This window comes from Ailuropoda melanoleuca, chromosome 1, assembly GCF_002007445.2.
Source record: "Ailuropoda melanoleuca isolate Jingjing chromosome 1, ASM200744v2, whole genome shotgun sequence".
NCBI lineage: Eukaryota > Metazoa > Chordata > Mammalia > Carnivora > Ursidae > Ailuropoda > Ailuropoda melanoleuca.
The window spans coordinates 3168389-3183315 of record NC_048218.1 but is presented as its reverse complement, the minus strand read 5'-3'; the positions used below and the strand labels follow the sequence as shown (position 1 = coordinate 3183315).

Sequence of the window (14927 nt, the reverse complement as noted above, 5' to 3'; positions counted from 1 at the left end):
GGATCCTCGCAGACACAGCGGGGGACACGGGCCCTGAGATGCCGCCGAGTCCAGGCAGCCCGGAGCCTGAGCTGGGGGGGGGGGTGTTTACACAGTCTGCGTAGCTGCGTCCTGCTAACGAACGTCGTCAGCCAGGACAGGATTTCCCCCGCGTTGCCAGACTGTGCCCAGCCCAAGCCCACATCAGCTCTTACGGGGGACAAGGGGATGGGCTCCTGTCTGTAATCCGTCCTCCCCTGGCCCCTCCCGGAGTGCGCTCCGTGCCCACACAGCGTCGAGGATTCCTGCTCCCTGCGAAGAGTCCGGCCTGAGAGGCCAGGGCTGCGTCAGCTCCCAGGGCTGCGTCAGCTCCCAGGGCTGCTGTGGCACGTTCCCACAGTCAGCACGCCTGCAAACAGCACAGACTTATTCCCTAGAAGTTCCAGACGCCGGAGTCCAGGATTCACATCGCTGGACCAAAATCAAGGCGTTGGCAGAGCCTCGCTGCCCGGGGGGCTTGAGAGGAAGCTGTTCCTTGCTCTCCCGCTCCTGGGGGCTGTCAGCACACTTTGGCTCATGGCCACACCGCTCCAGAGCCTCCAGAACTCTCTATTCCATCTTCACACCTCTCTCTACCACCTTGTGATTTTGGGACTTCACTTAAGCGCCCCCCAAGATGATCCAGCCTCATGTCATCCCAGGATCCTTCATCTAATCATGTCTGCAGAGACGTGGCCACGTAGGGCAGAGAAGGGTCCTACAGGCTCTTGGCCCCGCCGTTCTGCGAGCTTCTGGCCTCAGACCGTGTCACACGTCCTGTCCCAAGTCTCCTCCCATACTGGCTGTCCCCCAAAGCCAGCGGGGATCATGGGTCTGGAGTGGGGGCGGGGTGCAGGGAGGGGATGGCCCCCCCCTTCACCGGCAGCCAGGTGCTCCTTGCTCCTGTGGCCTCCCGTCCCTCCAGGTCGGCCCGCTTCCACGGACGGGTCACTTCTGCCCTCGTTCGCATGCACGTTGCCGCCACTGCTCCCCCCCCCAACGGCCGCACACCATAAGCAGGGTCCTCCCTGTCTCTCTGCACCCGCACCGAATGTTGCTGTTCGTTTTGGTGGAGTGAACTCATGTCGTGCTGAGCAACCGTGCCTCCCAAGCCCTTTCACCTCATGGACGTTTGCTGAGGGCCTCCTGTGCGCCGGAGCCGAGGGGGACGATGCTTGATAAAGAGGCGTGTCTTGGGAGGCCATGGGGTGGGGCAGATAGCTGGCCGCACCCCCGCCCCCGCCCCCTCCCCCGCCATCGCCTTGCTGCTTGCGAGGCAGCCCTGGGATGGGCGGACGGGTTTGCATCTGGCCCTGCTCTATGCCAGGTGTACGACCCCCAGATTCCGCACCTGTGAAACGGGAATAGCAGCTGCCTGGCAGCCCTTGTACGGTGCCCGCAACTACCAGATACCGTTGCAAGGATTCTGTAGAGGCCACCAGCACCTGCCGAGTGCCTCAGAAGCGGACAGTGTGCCACAAGGAATTTGCCCACAGCCCGAGGGTGCCCTAGAGGCAGAGCTGGGGGTGGACCCAGGAGGGCTGGCTCCGGCTTCAGGGTCTGTGGCCCACAGCACAGACTTCAGGAAAAGGTCTTCCCACAGGACGGATGGTCTCCCCAGCCTCTTGGGCTCAGACGGCCCTGTGGGGGCTCACAGCTCCTCGAAGCAGGTGCAGCTGGCATTACCCCACTTTGAGGAGGGAAGGGCTCTGCAAGGGCAGAGAAGTCGGTATGTGGGCCCCTCCCCGTGTTTGCCCAAACTAGGTCTCCCACAATTCCAGAGGCTTTGTACGCATGCTGTATCTGAGCTCCATCGGGGCGCTGGGTGGCCTCCGTCGTCCCACGGTGGTTTGTCACCCTGAGCCATCAGCTCCTCACTGCTCCCTTGCCAACCATCACCCCGCTGCTGGACACACACACCCTTCCCGGCCATCGCCGCTCACTCGCTGTGTGACTCTGGAAACGTTCCTGAAACTCCCTGAACCTTAGTATCGGCAAGATGGGAAGAATGACACCCACCTCCAAGGCGTGCTTTCAGGATCAAAGATCTATGTGTTCCTCACCAAATAATGGCAAAGAAAGGAAAGGGGACCATCTCTCTCTCTCTCTCTCTCTCTCTCTCTCACATACACACACACACACACACACACACACACTTGTTTTCAAGTCAGGATCCAAACCGGGCCAGACACTGTGTTTGTTTGCTGTCTCCTTAAGTCTCTTTCTATTCACATGTTCCGTCCCCTTTCCATTCCTGCCATTTATTTGGTGAAGAATACATAGTCCTGATCCTTAAAGCATGCCTTAAAGACACAGATACGGACATCTAGACGTATAGCGATAGGGAGATATGGATGAAGACGCAGGTGGGACACCCTGAGGAGTGATAAAGGAGATGGCTGTTAATTTCCTTTCCGTGTGAAAATCACACTGCAGCTATCTTGAACCATAAGAAAGGATCTTGGATGTTAGGGGTCCACACTGAAATGCAGACAGATGATGCAGAATGATGTCTACAGTGAGCTCACAACCACCCCAGCAGGGGGGGGAAGCCGGGGTGCAGACCTGCTGGCTGGGTCCGTGCTGACAGCCAGGCTGGTAGGTGGGGTGTAGGGCTCTACTGCTGTTCATGCTCAGACATTTCCAGCACACAGAACTTCTCTTCTTAAAGATTTCGTTTATTTGAGAGAGAGAGAGCAGGCATGTGAGGGGAAGGGGCAGGGGGAGAGGGAGACAGAATTCTCAAGCAGGCTCCATGCCCAGTGTGGAACCGGACATGGGGCTCAATCTCACGACCCTGAGATCATGACCTGAGCTGGAATCATGAGTAAGGTGCTTAACGGACTCAGCCTGCCAGGTGCCTGGAATTTCTCTTCTTTAGAAGAGTGTGTGCAACGAGTCTGGCACGTGGTAATAAATGGTCGTTTCTGCTTATTTTATATTCTTTTAACACACTGACCCGAAAAATACCTCCTAATTTGGAAAGGGAAATGAGGCCTAATACAGAGTTTATTTTAGCGATTGCCTGCCTGGCAGTTAACTGTAATCCATTCTGACCGTGACGTTATCCTTCAGTGTTCTAAACACAAGGAGAAACACAGGGTGGATAATATGCTCGAATGTCTATGTCTATGAAATTTATAATTAGAGGAGAATTGCAGATAGACTGCGGATGCGCATAGATGGAGAGAGGGGTGGATAGCCTACAATCTTTGCCTCAGTGTCACACATTTAGTTCCGGAGTATTTAAAAACATAAAAGGTGGGATTTTGCCCTTGGTCTCTGTTTAACCTGTCTTCCATATTAAACACTTGTAATTCTTGGGCACGGATAGGCCAACAGGAATTTGCTTTAAACTCCTCCAAAGATAAAAGACTTACAAATCCATGGCTGGGTCATAATTTGGCTGCTCTCTGGGCTGGTTGGGTTGAGTTCTAACTCCTGGAGTGTGGCATGAGGGCCAGGAGCCAGACTGAAATACTCTGCTTTGCTTCGAGGGCAGACAAAGCCTTATAAAAGCTTATAGAAACGTATGTTAAACCTTAGTGGATTATAGAAGCCACAGAAAATGAATCACGGCTTGGTAGACAAAAGATAAGGAATTTAAATTGGTTTATTTTCCTCTGGGAGGGGAGCCTAAGTCAATATTTGTTCCAAGTATGTCGTCGGAAATACCAGCAATTGGAAAACAGGGCAAACAGAGAATGCATACATCATAATGGGCAAGCGACAGCAGCAAGGAGGCCAAGACACCACTCCTACCTCCCATGCAAACCTCCACTAGAGCTCTCCTGTCAGCACAGCACCCGTCTCTGGGCTTTGAGCCAGGGAGGTCCAAGTTTGCATGTGGGACCACACTGGCCAGGCCAGCTTCTCTCTCTGTGGCTTAGAGTCCTCATCCATGACAGGGGTGATGGTGACACCAAGTTTATGAGGTTCTTATGAGGACCCAGGGTCACAGGGCTTGTAAGGAATTTGGCTCAGGTTCTAGCCCAAGCAGAGGCTCGATCCTGTTAGGTGGCAGTGATGGTGGAAGTGGTGGTGCTGTGGTGATGCTGGAGATGGTGGAGGTGATGCTGGTGGTGGAAGAGGTCATGGTGGAGGTGATGATGGAGGTGATGGTGGTGTGGTGATCCTGGTGATAGAGGAGGAGATGGTGGAGGTGATGGCAGAGATGATGCTGCTGATGGAGGAGGTCATGGTGGAGGTGATGCTGGAGGTGATGCTGGAGGTGATGCTGGAGGTGATGCTGGAGGTGATGCTTGTGGTGGACGAGGTCGTGGTAGAGGTGATGGTAGAGATGGTGCTAGTGGTGGACGAGGTCATGGTGGAGGTGATGGCAGAGATGATGCTGGTGGTGAAGGAGGTGGTGGTGTGGTGATCCTGGTGGTGGAGAAGGTCATGGTGGAGGTGGTGGTGGAGGTGATGGTGGCAACACTGGCATCATTAATAGTGTGACATAAACCAGCAGATGCAGAGTTTAGCCTCAGCTCATTTGCACGGGAGGATGTTTGGGCACCAGTGGTCCCTGATGGACAGATCCTGTGCTCCGTGGGATGCAAAGGAACTGCCCACAGTTCTGTCCACAGGGACCTCATCTTCCAAAGCCTTCCTTCTGTATTTAACAGAAAACTAACAAGAGTGAAGTCACAGGGATCACTGAGCCTATCTAAGTTTTTTTTTAACTCCTACCTACTGATTCCAATAAGTAATTAATACATATCTGAATTGATATGACCCCAGTTTTTGTTGCAGTTTGGATACGGTTCAATGTGGTTGATAATCAATACAGGGATATGGGTTAGAGACAGAACCTGCATGTGACAGCATTCCCAAGATAATACGTCCTTTTGCCCCCTACTCTACGGAAACAGGAATGCCAACATGTTGAAGTCAGAGCTGGGTGCCCTTGATGCCTCTTGCTGTGAAGACGGCCTTAGAGGGGTCAAGGAGGAGCCTCCCCATCCCCATCCCCAGAGAAGGGTTTCAGAGGACCCCTCCCATAATCACAGGGGCACACAACTTAGCACTTAGTGTTTACCAGGCCCTCTGTATGTCATATTGAACCCTCTTTACATTCCATAGGCAAGGGATCATTTTCCTCCTTTTGCTGGAAAGTCAGAGCCTCGGAGCAGTTCAGAAATCTGCCCTGGGTTGAGCTGGTAAGAGGAGAGGCTGGAAGTGAACTCACATCTCTGACTCCTCCCTGCTCACCCCTCTGCCCTGCATGTGCCTGGAGCAGTGCACAACACCAGCGGCCAGCCAGGGGTGATCCGGGGGATGTGAGACAGCCGGAATGGCACAGGCTCCAGACAAAGCAGGACTTGCCGGCTCAGACGGAGCCAGCTGAGAGCAGCCACTCCCCTGGCTGACTGTCCTCACTGACAGCCCTCCTCTGTCCTGATGGCCAGAGTTAGTGCCCTGATTTGCACTGTGTTAGCAGCTGAACTGTTTCCCCCCACAAAATCTCACGTGCAATCCTAATATGAGAAGATAATATAAAGAGTTAAGTGACATGTATTAGTGCCCATTTGTTCTAGAAGTTCAAATCGATATCGCCCAGTGAAGAATTCATGGAAACAGAGGGGGTCCTTGCATGAGCACCACAGTTGGAACTGGGAGCTCGGGGTGGCAGCGGGGGTCTCCAATCTCAGCCCCAGTTAGCTTCACTTTGTTTTGTTGGCCCCCAAAACGCTCCCTGAGGAGCGCCGTGACCCACACCGTCCGGCGGATGAGGACAGGCCTGCATGCCTGGGGGCCAGGACTCGGTCTTAGGACAGCGGTCTTGGGCAGCCTCGTGGATACCAACCGAGTGGGCCTGACCCCAAGATAACATGTCCCCCCTCCAGTCATTGCTATTTAGGTCATTAGAGCTGAGGGCGTGCTTTGTAGTGTGGCTAAAGGGGTTTCAGTTGGTCTAATTAAAGGAAAGGAAATCCGAATCCCGGGTTGCCCCCAGCACAGCACTGGTCAACCAGAATGTCCCCTTCAGAAGTCCACCCTGGCTTCCCACCTGAGCCGTTCTCAGCCCACCTGCTGTCCCGGACCCCTCGGGGCCCCTGCCCAAGCTCACTGCAGTCTCCTGAGAGACAGGCCCAGGCCTCCACACCCTTCTTGGTCACCAAGACCCTCATTCCAGCAGGGTCTTGAAGATGGGTGGATCGGAGGGGCAATTCAGATAAGGTCTGGAGCTTAGAAATCCTTTACCTAAATCCTGGCCTGTGGGGAGTGAGGCCTGTCTGCATCTCAGGCACTCAGAGCACCTGCTGGGGGTGGGACCCCCACCGTGGCCTCCCCCTGTCATTTGCTGCCTCCAGTCTCCCCCGGGGTTGTGGAGCCACATGGGGTCCCTCCAGCCCCCTAGTTTCTTGCAGTTTCTAGGCCTGCGTACCCGTGGCCAGCCCGGAGGCACTGACCCCCTCCTTGCTCTGTCCCAGGAGGCACCTGGCCTCGTTTTTGCTCTGGATTCCCATTCTACCTCCCCCATGCTGTCCCTGTGATCCCCCACTTCTCTGATGTTCTCCTGGTGCCTCCCCCTCACCTCCAGTTCCCCAACCCCTTGCTGAGTGCTATTTAAATTCTGGGTTTTGTCCTCTGGTTAATTTCCTCATCTGCTTGGCTTAATGCCAAAGAATATTCTTTCCAAATAAAAAATGGTAAAGGCTGTTTTCTCTCTCATAAGAATTTTATGTGAATGCCGTTGAGCATGCTATCAGGAGGGACTGTTCATAAGCTAGTTCCATTATCAGTGACTAACCTCGGCTTCCAGATCAAGATAACTCTTTTCTTGCTTATAAAAGTCCTGCATACTCACTGTCGAATATTTGAAAAATGCAGAGCACATAAAAAGAAAAGAAAAGAATCCATGTGCCAGCAGACATTTCCAGACCTCTCCTGGTTTCTCATGTGTGTGTGTGTTTTACATAATTTTTTACCCTGATCATTTCACCAGCCTTACATCAGCAGTACTTTCCAACATAGCATTAGGGAGTCTTCAAAAACACAATTTTAATGCCAAAATAATGTTCCATCATGGAGACGTCCTAAAATGTAATCATTCCCTCGTTGGTGGGATATTTTGCTTAATTCCGTTTCTGCGCCATCAGTCCTACAGAGGACCCTCCCTGGCCATGCATCTTTGCTTACGGAGTGGTGGTGCGGGTCAGGGGTTTGGCTGGCTGCAAACACGAGCTCACTGGTGGAAAGTGCCCGAATGCAGCCTGGCACTTCATAAATGCTCTTATTATTATGTTTGCTATTATTATTATTTCCTCAAGAGCAATTCCTGGAAATGGCATTCTGGGTCAGAGGGCACACATTTGCCAAACCATTTTCCACCAGGGCTGTGCGGACACGCATTCCGGGCATGGCACCCCCTCGCCACCCCCCGCCCAGAGCTGTTTCACATAAACACTTGGGGGTAATTGTAGATTCACATGCGGTTGTAAGAGGTAACACAGAGAGGTCTGTGTACCCTTTACTCCGTGTCCCCGCGGTAACTTCTTGCAAAATTACAGTGCAGTCACACAACCAGGGTATTGCCAGTGAGACAAGCCCCCACCTTACGCAGATTCTCCCCGTTTTATTGTGCTTGTTCAAGTGTGTGCATTGAGTCTGTACGGTTTTATCACGCGGGCAGGGTCGCACAGCCGCCACCACAGGTTCCAGATGGACAGCTCCAACCCGCACACCTGCTTCCTCTAGCCCCCTGCCCCCACCCACCCGTCCCTAACTCCTGGCTCACGCTAACGCGTCTCCATTTCTACAGCTGTGTCAGTTCGGGAATGTAAGATAAATGGAATCATACGGTATGGAACCTTTTGGGATTGGCTTTTATCCACTCGGCGTAACTCCCTTGAGATCCATACAGTTGTTGTGTGGATGGATAATTTACTTCTTTCTATTGCTGAGCAGTGTTCTGCGACGTGGACAGCCCCCAGTGCGTTTGACATATTCCCCCTTTGAAGGGCATCCGGTTGCTTCCAGATTGTGGCTGTCCGTCACTTTTCCACTAGCCTCACTTTGCTTATTTCCTCCCGCTTTCTGAGAGGTCAGTATGACTATTTTGAGAAGTCAGCACCCTTGTTGGGGTGGCTGGAGATGTCTGAGGTCAGTGTGACATTTATAACTAAAGGGCATCATCATCAATTACATGAGCGAATACGGTATGATGAAGTGTGTTCACGCCGAGATTTAAGAATGTCCAGGGCGCTGAGATGAGTAGCTGTGTGGATATAGCGAGGAGGGGGCCAGACGTGAATGTCCCAGAAACATCCAGGGCTGATTAAGCAGAGGAAGGAGCCCGGAGCCGGGTCCCCGCGTGGAGGAGCAGAGCTCGCTCGCTGCTCTGTGGGAAGGGAACGTGACAGAAGAAGAAAGCACCTTCCTCCCTGAGGTCCTCAGCAGTGTGCTGTCCACGGATCCAGCTCCGAATCTTCAGCCAGAGCCACATAAAATCACTCGGGGGCGACACTATAGAAGAATTATAATGAGGCAAATTTTGCTTGAGATCCGTTACTCCAAGTTCCAAGCCGCTCTGTGAAAATTGTTGCTAAGGCAATTGAGTAAAAATTCACAGGAAACGTACACAGTAACAGCAAGACAATGAACGTGAGTGCGTGTTTCAGAACAGCCAGCCCCAAAAGCACGACATGTCCGACACAGATCGTTTTTAATGATTCTGAGAGGTCCCACAGACGTCTTCTGTGATTTCGGAAGGTGACGAGGGCCATCCTGGGTTGCCAGCTTCGTGAGATTGTCCCCCTGGTGATAAAGATGGTAGCCGGCCTCACAGAGGAGATCCCGGGACGCTCGGCTCTCTCGGGAGGGCGCCTCCACCAACCCCACCCCGCCCGGTCCCTAGTCCCCTCCTGGGCATATCCACACACAGATCTCTTCTTCTGTGATAGTGGTGGGGTTTGTCTTTCCCAGCCTGCGAAACTCAACCTAAACCTAAAATGCCAATCGGTTATCTCCTTTGTCCGGGATGGGGAGCATTTCATGACATAGCCCCACCAGTATCTGAGCAAGAAACCCAGCTTGTAGCGGTCGTTGACTTCATGCCCATCCACGCGAGAATGTGATAAGCCCATCAGTGCCCTTCGGGCAGCTGCAAGGAGGGGCCCGGACAGCGATGGGAGGCGGGGCTGGGGTCTGCCCTCCCGTGTACGTGCACGGGGCACAGCGCCCGGCGGGCGCTCACGGGCCTGGCACACGCGGCCCGCTCTCCGCTCTGTTCCTCCTGCCCTTCCTGCCCGAGCGCCTGACGGCTCCGAAGAGGGAGTCACTTCCTCGGCGGACGGGTCCGGCCATAGCTGGGCTGAAGAGATGCCGAAATGAGTAAACGGGGAGGGAGCCACGAGTCATCTGTGTTTGCAACGCCCAGATAACAGACCGCTGTCACCGTGCTTCTCTGCGCCCGGCCCGGCTGTCGCCCAATCGCCCCCACAGCTGCTTGTCATCCTCCTTAAAAAGGGGAAGGCGAGAAACAGAAGGAGGGCAGAGGGTGGATATTAAGACCAGCTTTCCTTAAACGTTGCTTTGTCTGTGAATTCACATATGGATTTTGGTCCAGAAACATATATCTGTAAACACACTTTCCAGAAATCAGAGCTGGTGTCAGGCAAATGCAGAGTATGGCACCCCCGGGGCAGCCAGCGTCCCCTGAGCAGCCGCTGCCTGCTGGGCTCGCCCCAGGCTCCTTGGAGCAAGACACGGCCTCCACCTCTGAAATAGACCCTCTGGCAGCCACGGCCGCCCGTGGTCAGAGCCGGGGTGGACGTGGACAGACACTCTGGCAGCCAGAGCCGCCCGTGGTCAGAGCCAGGTGGACGTGGAAGCCGGTCCTGGGCCTGCCTTGACGGCGTCCGATGCAGAGCAGGGGCAGGAGTGCAGGGGCGGCGGGTGCACACCAGCCCCACTCCCCCGGCTGGAGCAGCCCCTGCATAAGGCCTGTGTGTGTCTCAGCCAGGCCGCGGCTGCGTGGTGCTCCCTGCTGCCGAGTTGAAGGACTGGTCACCGGAGGTATGCGGCTGGGCCAGTCCCTGCATACCTTCGGGCTTAACACTGCACCTTTCAGATTCACAAAGCGGGGCGTAGTGAGGCAGGAGTGGTCCAGGGTAGGAGGTCACAGCCTGAAGCGGGAGGGGGACACAAGGGAACTCTGGCGGCTTGCCACTGGCCGAGGGTGAGGAAGCCCAGATGCCATGGCCCTCTTAGTGGGTGGAAGAACCTTCTGGAAAAGGTCCAGCACAGGTGGGGCTGCCGCAGTCTGTGGGTGAACGCCGCGTCACGCTGGTGGTCTGGGGCCCCCACCGCACGCCCGCGTCCCTGCTGGCCCGGCACACATCGGAGTCCTGTCTCCGCTCCAGAATGTGCCGGACAGCTCTTCATTCACTTGGGGCCTCCTCTCCCTTGGCGACGATGCCCTTCCCCACCCTCACCGAACACTTGGTGCTGGACACGCAGCTTCGTTTCTCCATGGAAAGTCCTGCTCGAAAGCTCCTCCAAGAAACTTGGGAGCCCTTGAGTCGTGTGCTTGGGTTTGCGGGGAGGCCGCAGAGTGCCCTCCGGGAGCTCCGGTCTAGCAATGACCCAATCTTCGCTCGCCTGACATCGCAGCAGGAAACTCGGCATTGCCCGAAGCTGGTGCTGTGGCCTGGAGACCCCAACCATCCTCCCGCCCTCGGCATGCACACAGCATGACCTCGAGGGGCCCCCTTCTTCATGCTCCCTCCACGAGCCTCTGAATGGGGCATCCAGGGAGACAAAGGAAAACACAGACCACCAGGCCTTTTGTGACTAGAATCCCATTCTAGGAAGAGACCTCTGGACTCAGAATCAAAGAGAAGTCAGACCCTGTCCTTTAGAAACTGCCCATCCTGTCCTTTTAACTCTCAGGCCACGTGGCCACAGGCTTGGCAGCCTCTGTCATCTGTTCTGCAGTCACTGGCCCTGTTTCTCTAAGCATGTTGTTCAACGTGCTTTTGACACCCAGGAACAAAAATGTTGTTATGCCAGTTCAAGGAGGTCTGGGTTTGCGTGGGGTCCATGCATGTGGGGAGGTGTGTAAGGATGCTGTGAGTCCCCAGGAAAGGCCCAGCTCTGGGGTGCCAGGAAGCCTGGGTGGGCCTGGATCTCCTGCCCTGTGTGACCAGTGCCTTCCCTTTGCCCCTCTTCCAGGGACTGCTTTCCTTAGTCATCCTGTGGATGACCTAACGTGGTCAGCCCAGGACGGACTCCCCATGACCCTGCACTCACCCAACTGCCACCAACTCCTAATTGCTCCCTAAAAGGTCTTGTGAGGAAGGGTGATGGGGTACCGGACAGATGGTCATGGGTCAGGCCGTGGGGACCGGGTGGGGCCGCCAGGAGCCAGGGCTGCCCATCTAGGGCTGCAGGGAGTGTGCTGGACAGCCGGTTGGTTGGTATAGATTGGCTCTACCATCGCTGGGTCTTGTGCCTAAGTCCCCACCTGGAAGGTCAGGCCCAGAGGACACCTGTCAGAAAGGTGCCCTGACCAGCCAGCATGGCCAGAGCCCCGGGTCCCACATCCTGGGCTGCCCGATAGGAATGAGTCAAGGCTGGTCCCAGCTGTGAGCCGAGCCAGAAAGTCCTGTCCACCAGTGTGTGTTCCAGTACGCCTGTGTCTCTTCCTTGTCTGGATGGACTGTGGATCGGTGCCACGAAGCAGCGGGACCGTCCTGCTGTGAGCTTGGGAGTCCCCTCCCCCACCTCCATGTTTGCCTTTCTGGAGTCAAGGTAGCTCCCTCCCCAAGACACAGTGAAGCAGAGAACCTGGGTTCGATGCTCCTTCTTCAAGCTCTGGAAATCCCACAGGTGGTAACTTGGAAGTGCTGTGGAAACAAAATCAGGTGCCCAACAAAATGGGGCAAAGTCATCTGGGGCACTTGGCAGTTCGGAGCCACTGGAGATTTGCAACCCAAAGCGTAGGCTTCCAGAGCCAGCAGGAACCATGAGTGCCGTGGGCATGGAGGTGGCTGGCGTCGAGGTTTGTGTTAAAGCGTCGTGTCCCGCATGAGACCCGTGAGACACCTGCCCTCCCGTGTCGCGCCTCATGGCCCTGACAGCAGGTGCAGCCAAAGCGATCAACGGCATTTACAGAGTGGCAGACTGGGGCTCCAAGTGGTTACAGTCTTCCCCGGGGGGGGTGGCTGGAGGTGGGCCGCTGTGAAAGGGGAGCCGGTGGACAGAAGGAGTAGCTGGTGGGGACGAGCGCTGGCTTCCCACTCCCACCGCTTCTGACCCAGCTGTCGCTGGAAGGAGGCTGGTCTGAATGTAGACACTGAATGACCAGGGAGTCCAGGTGCTGTGGCCAAGTGTATGCACTGGGCGGGGTGGCCACGATGTGACCCTGACCGCCACCGGCTGGTGGGGCCTGTGGGGGCCTCTCCGTCTCCGACCCCTGCGTGGGGCTGGGCTTGTGGCCCGAGCCCATCCTCAAGTTATCAGTTATGAAGCGACAGGAAGGTTCCAGACGCTGAAGTTCCCATGGACATTCCAGGGCCACAGCTGAACAAGAAGCAAGATCAGCATCCAGCAGATGAGAGGCCCCCTGACTCCTCGTGTTTCTCTGTCTCGCTCTCCTGTCCTGGTGCCGGCAGTCAAACCGCACAAGAGGCCGGGAGCGCGGGTGTGCTGACCTGGGAGCGTAGCCCTCACTGCCTCCAGCTGGGTGGAAACACACAATCTTTGCTTCTCCTCCAACTTGCTGCCTGCACATCCTCCTTCCACGTTTCATGTTACCAACACTTGGTTTTGGCACCTCTTTGCTGGATAAAGGATTTGCACAATGATTCGGCGTGTGAACAAAAAGCCATGTGGCCCCCTGGCAAGGCTGCCTGGGGGTCTCCTGGGCCAAGCAAGCCTCTCCCAGAGCCAGGAACACCTGAGCTAAATTGGGGAGCATCTCGAGCTGCCGGTGGGGAACATCAGGGTCCCAGCGCTGCCGCTGCCTTCGGGGGACACCCACCACTGTGCCGCCGCCTCTCACCGGCTTGGCCCTGGTGAGGGCGTGTTTACTAAGGCGCACGTGCAGCTGTCACGCAGATGGAAAGTGACCCCACACCAGAGTCATCGCTCGCTGAGTGAGGGAACTAGTACGATGTTACAACCAGCTCGGAAGAGAAATCCGAGGACCGTGCGCAGGAAAGGAATCCCGAGACGGATCTAGCGGTGGGCGCCCCATGACCTCCCAGCCGACACACAGCGCCAGCCCGTCTGTGTTCCAGATTTCCGCGCAGCCTGCGGGCCGGCTGTCAGAAATAACCTCAGAGGAGGTCTCTTCTGGCTCACGAACACGGCTGGCCCGGCTGGGTTTGGCCGGGCCATTGGCAGGGGCCAGCGAGAGTGCTGGTGTGCTGCGGGGCCCGCCCGAGCTCGCCTTGCTGGGCAGTACTCACAGACAGGGGTGAAGCCGCTGCAGACGACCCACAGTAAATGCCCCGTGTCCCCTGTAACATCCCCTGCAATGCGTTCCCGGCCTCCGAGCGCGGGCTTGGCGCGCCACAAGGAATTATGGTCCGAATACTGTCGGAGCGAGGCCATCAGAACCCTGTCCCCAGGAGCCTGCCCCTCGGCGCGGAGCTCGCGTGCGTCCTCCTCTCCGGGGCTCCGAGGTGGCCCCTCCTGGCGGAGCCGCAGACTGGCCCGTAGCTGATGGCAGAGGCTTGGGGCAGGTGTCGGGGGGAACAGAGCCTTCTGCTGCCCGTTTCTGCCCGTCCCGCGGAAGATAAACTTGCACAAAGACGCCGGTGCAGGGTCACAGATGTGAGAGGCAGGGCGTCAGGGGTCCCCAGGGGTCCGTCAGGGGTCCCACACTGCCACCCCAACTGCTCCAGTGGGAAAGCCCCCACCCGCGAGCGGGCTGCTCTGGGCAAAGTCCGAGGAGCGCTCCCTGTCTTGAGAGGACGGCGCCCCTCCTTCAGTCAAGCCTCCCAGAGCCTGGGGCGAAGCTGCTGTCCCCGAAGAAGCCGGAGCGGAGTGAGCTCGGGGATGAGCCCCCTCCGTGAACGCCACGAGCTGGCACGGACCCCGCTGGCCGTGGAGAGCCTTCGCGCACGTGCGCCCCTCAGGGATGGCCACGCTGTAAACGTGTCGCATCGGCCCTGACCAGCTGGTCTGAGGCGGCCAGAGGGACCCAGCTGCGGCCAGGCAGGGAGGAGCCACCCCTCTGCCAGGAGGGACCCCACACATTTGGTGCTGATCCGGGGAGCCTGGTGAACGCAAGATGCGGGTTCCCAGGGCCCAGCCCAGACCCTCGGCTTCGGAATCCTCGTGTCAGGGCCCGGAAGTCGGCACTGTCCCGCCTGGACACAACTTGGAGGAGCTTCTCCTCGGCAGGGCCCGGGGAGAGAGGTGACTCCCTTCCCCCTGTGAGCCCCGTCCTCTGCCCACCCCTGCCCCTCACGCACACAGTCAAACTGCACCACGTGGAAATGAGCTTCTCGAAGGTTCAAGATGAGAAAGTCAGAAGTAGAGCCATGCCAGTGGGTGGATGGCCAGGGCCCCAGCCCCAGCCCTCCCACCTCTCACCTCCCACGGCACAGCGGGAAAGCTGAGGCAGGAATATGGCACTCAGGCCTGTGCTGGGGACACTGGGGACGTGCCATCGTGAGAAATCAGGCCCGGCGCACACTCAGATAAAGGCAAGGCTCCTCCACAGGGGGATGGGGAGGCTCTGTCCTGTGGCCAGGAGTGGGGAGAGGGGCGTCCAGAAAGGGGACCGGGGGCACTGAGCGAGGGCCCAGGGAGGGGCTCCATGGCCCAGAGTGAAGGCGGGACAGGCGCCTGGCGAGGCCCCAGGCGGGAAGAGACAAACCCTCGGACCTCACGCACCCGGCGACGGAGATGGACCAGCTCATGGGGCGCTTGGGCAGCGAAAGTCTCTG

General features: G+C 56.8%; 1 protein-coding gene across 1 annotated transcript in view; it reads left to right on the top strand.

Moving 5' to 3' along the window:
• Positions 1–1635: 1635 nt before the first annotated feature.
• PDE9A (phosphodiesterase 9A) overlaps positions 1636–14927 on the top strand; it is an 82733-nt gene continuing 69441 nt past the window's right edge. The window contains exon 1 of the mRNA XM_034655154.1: positions 1636–1688. The gene's annotated coding sequence lies outside the window, so the exon portion shown is untranslated. The remainder of the gene's footprint in view (positions 1689–14927) is intronic.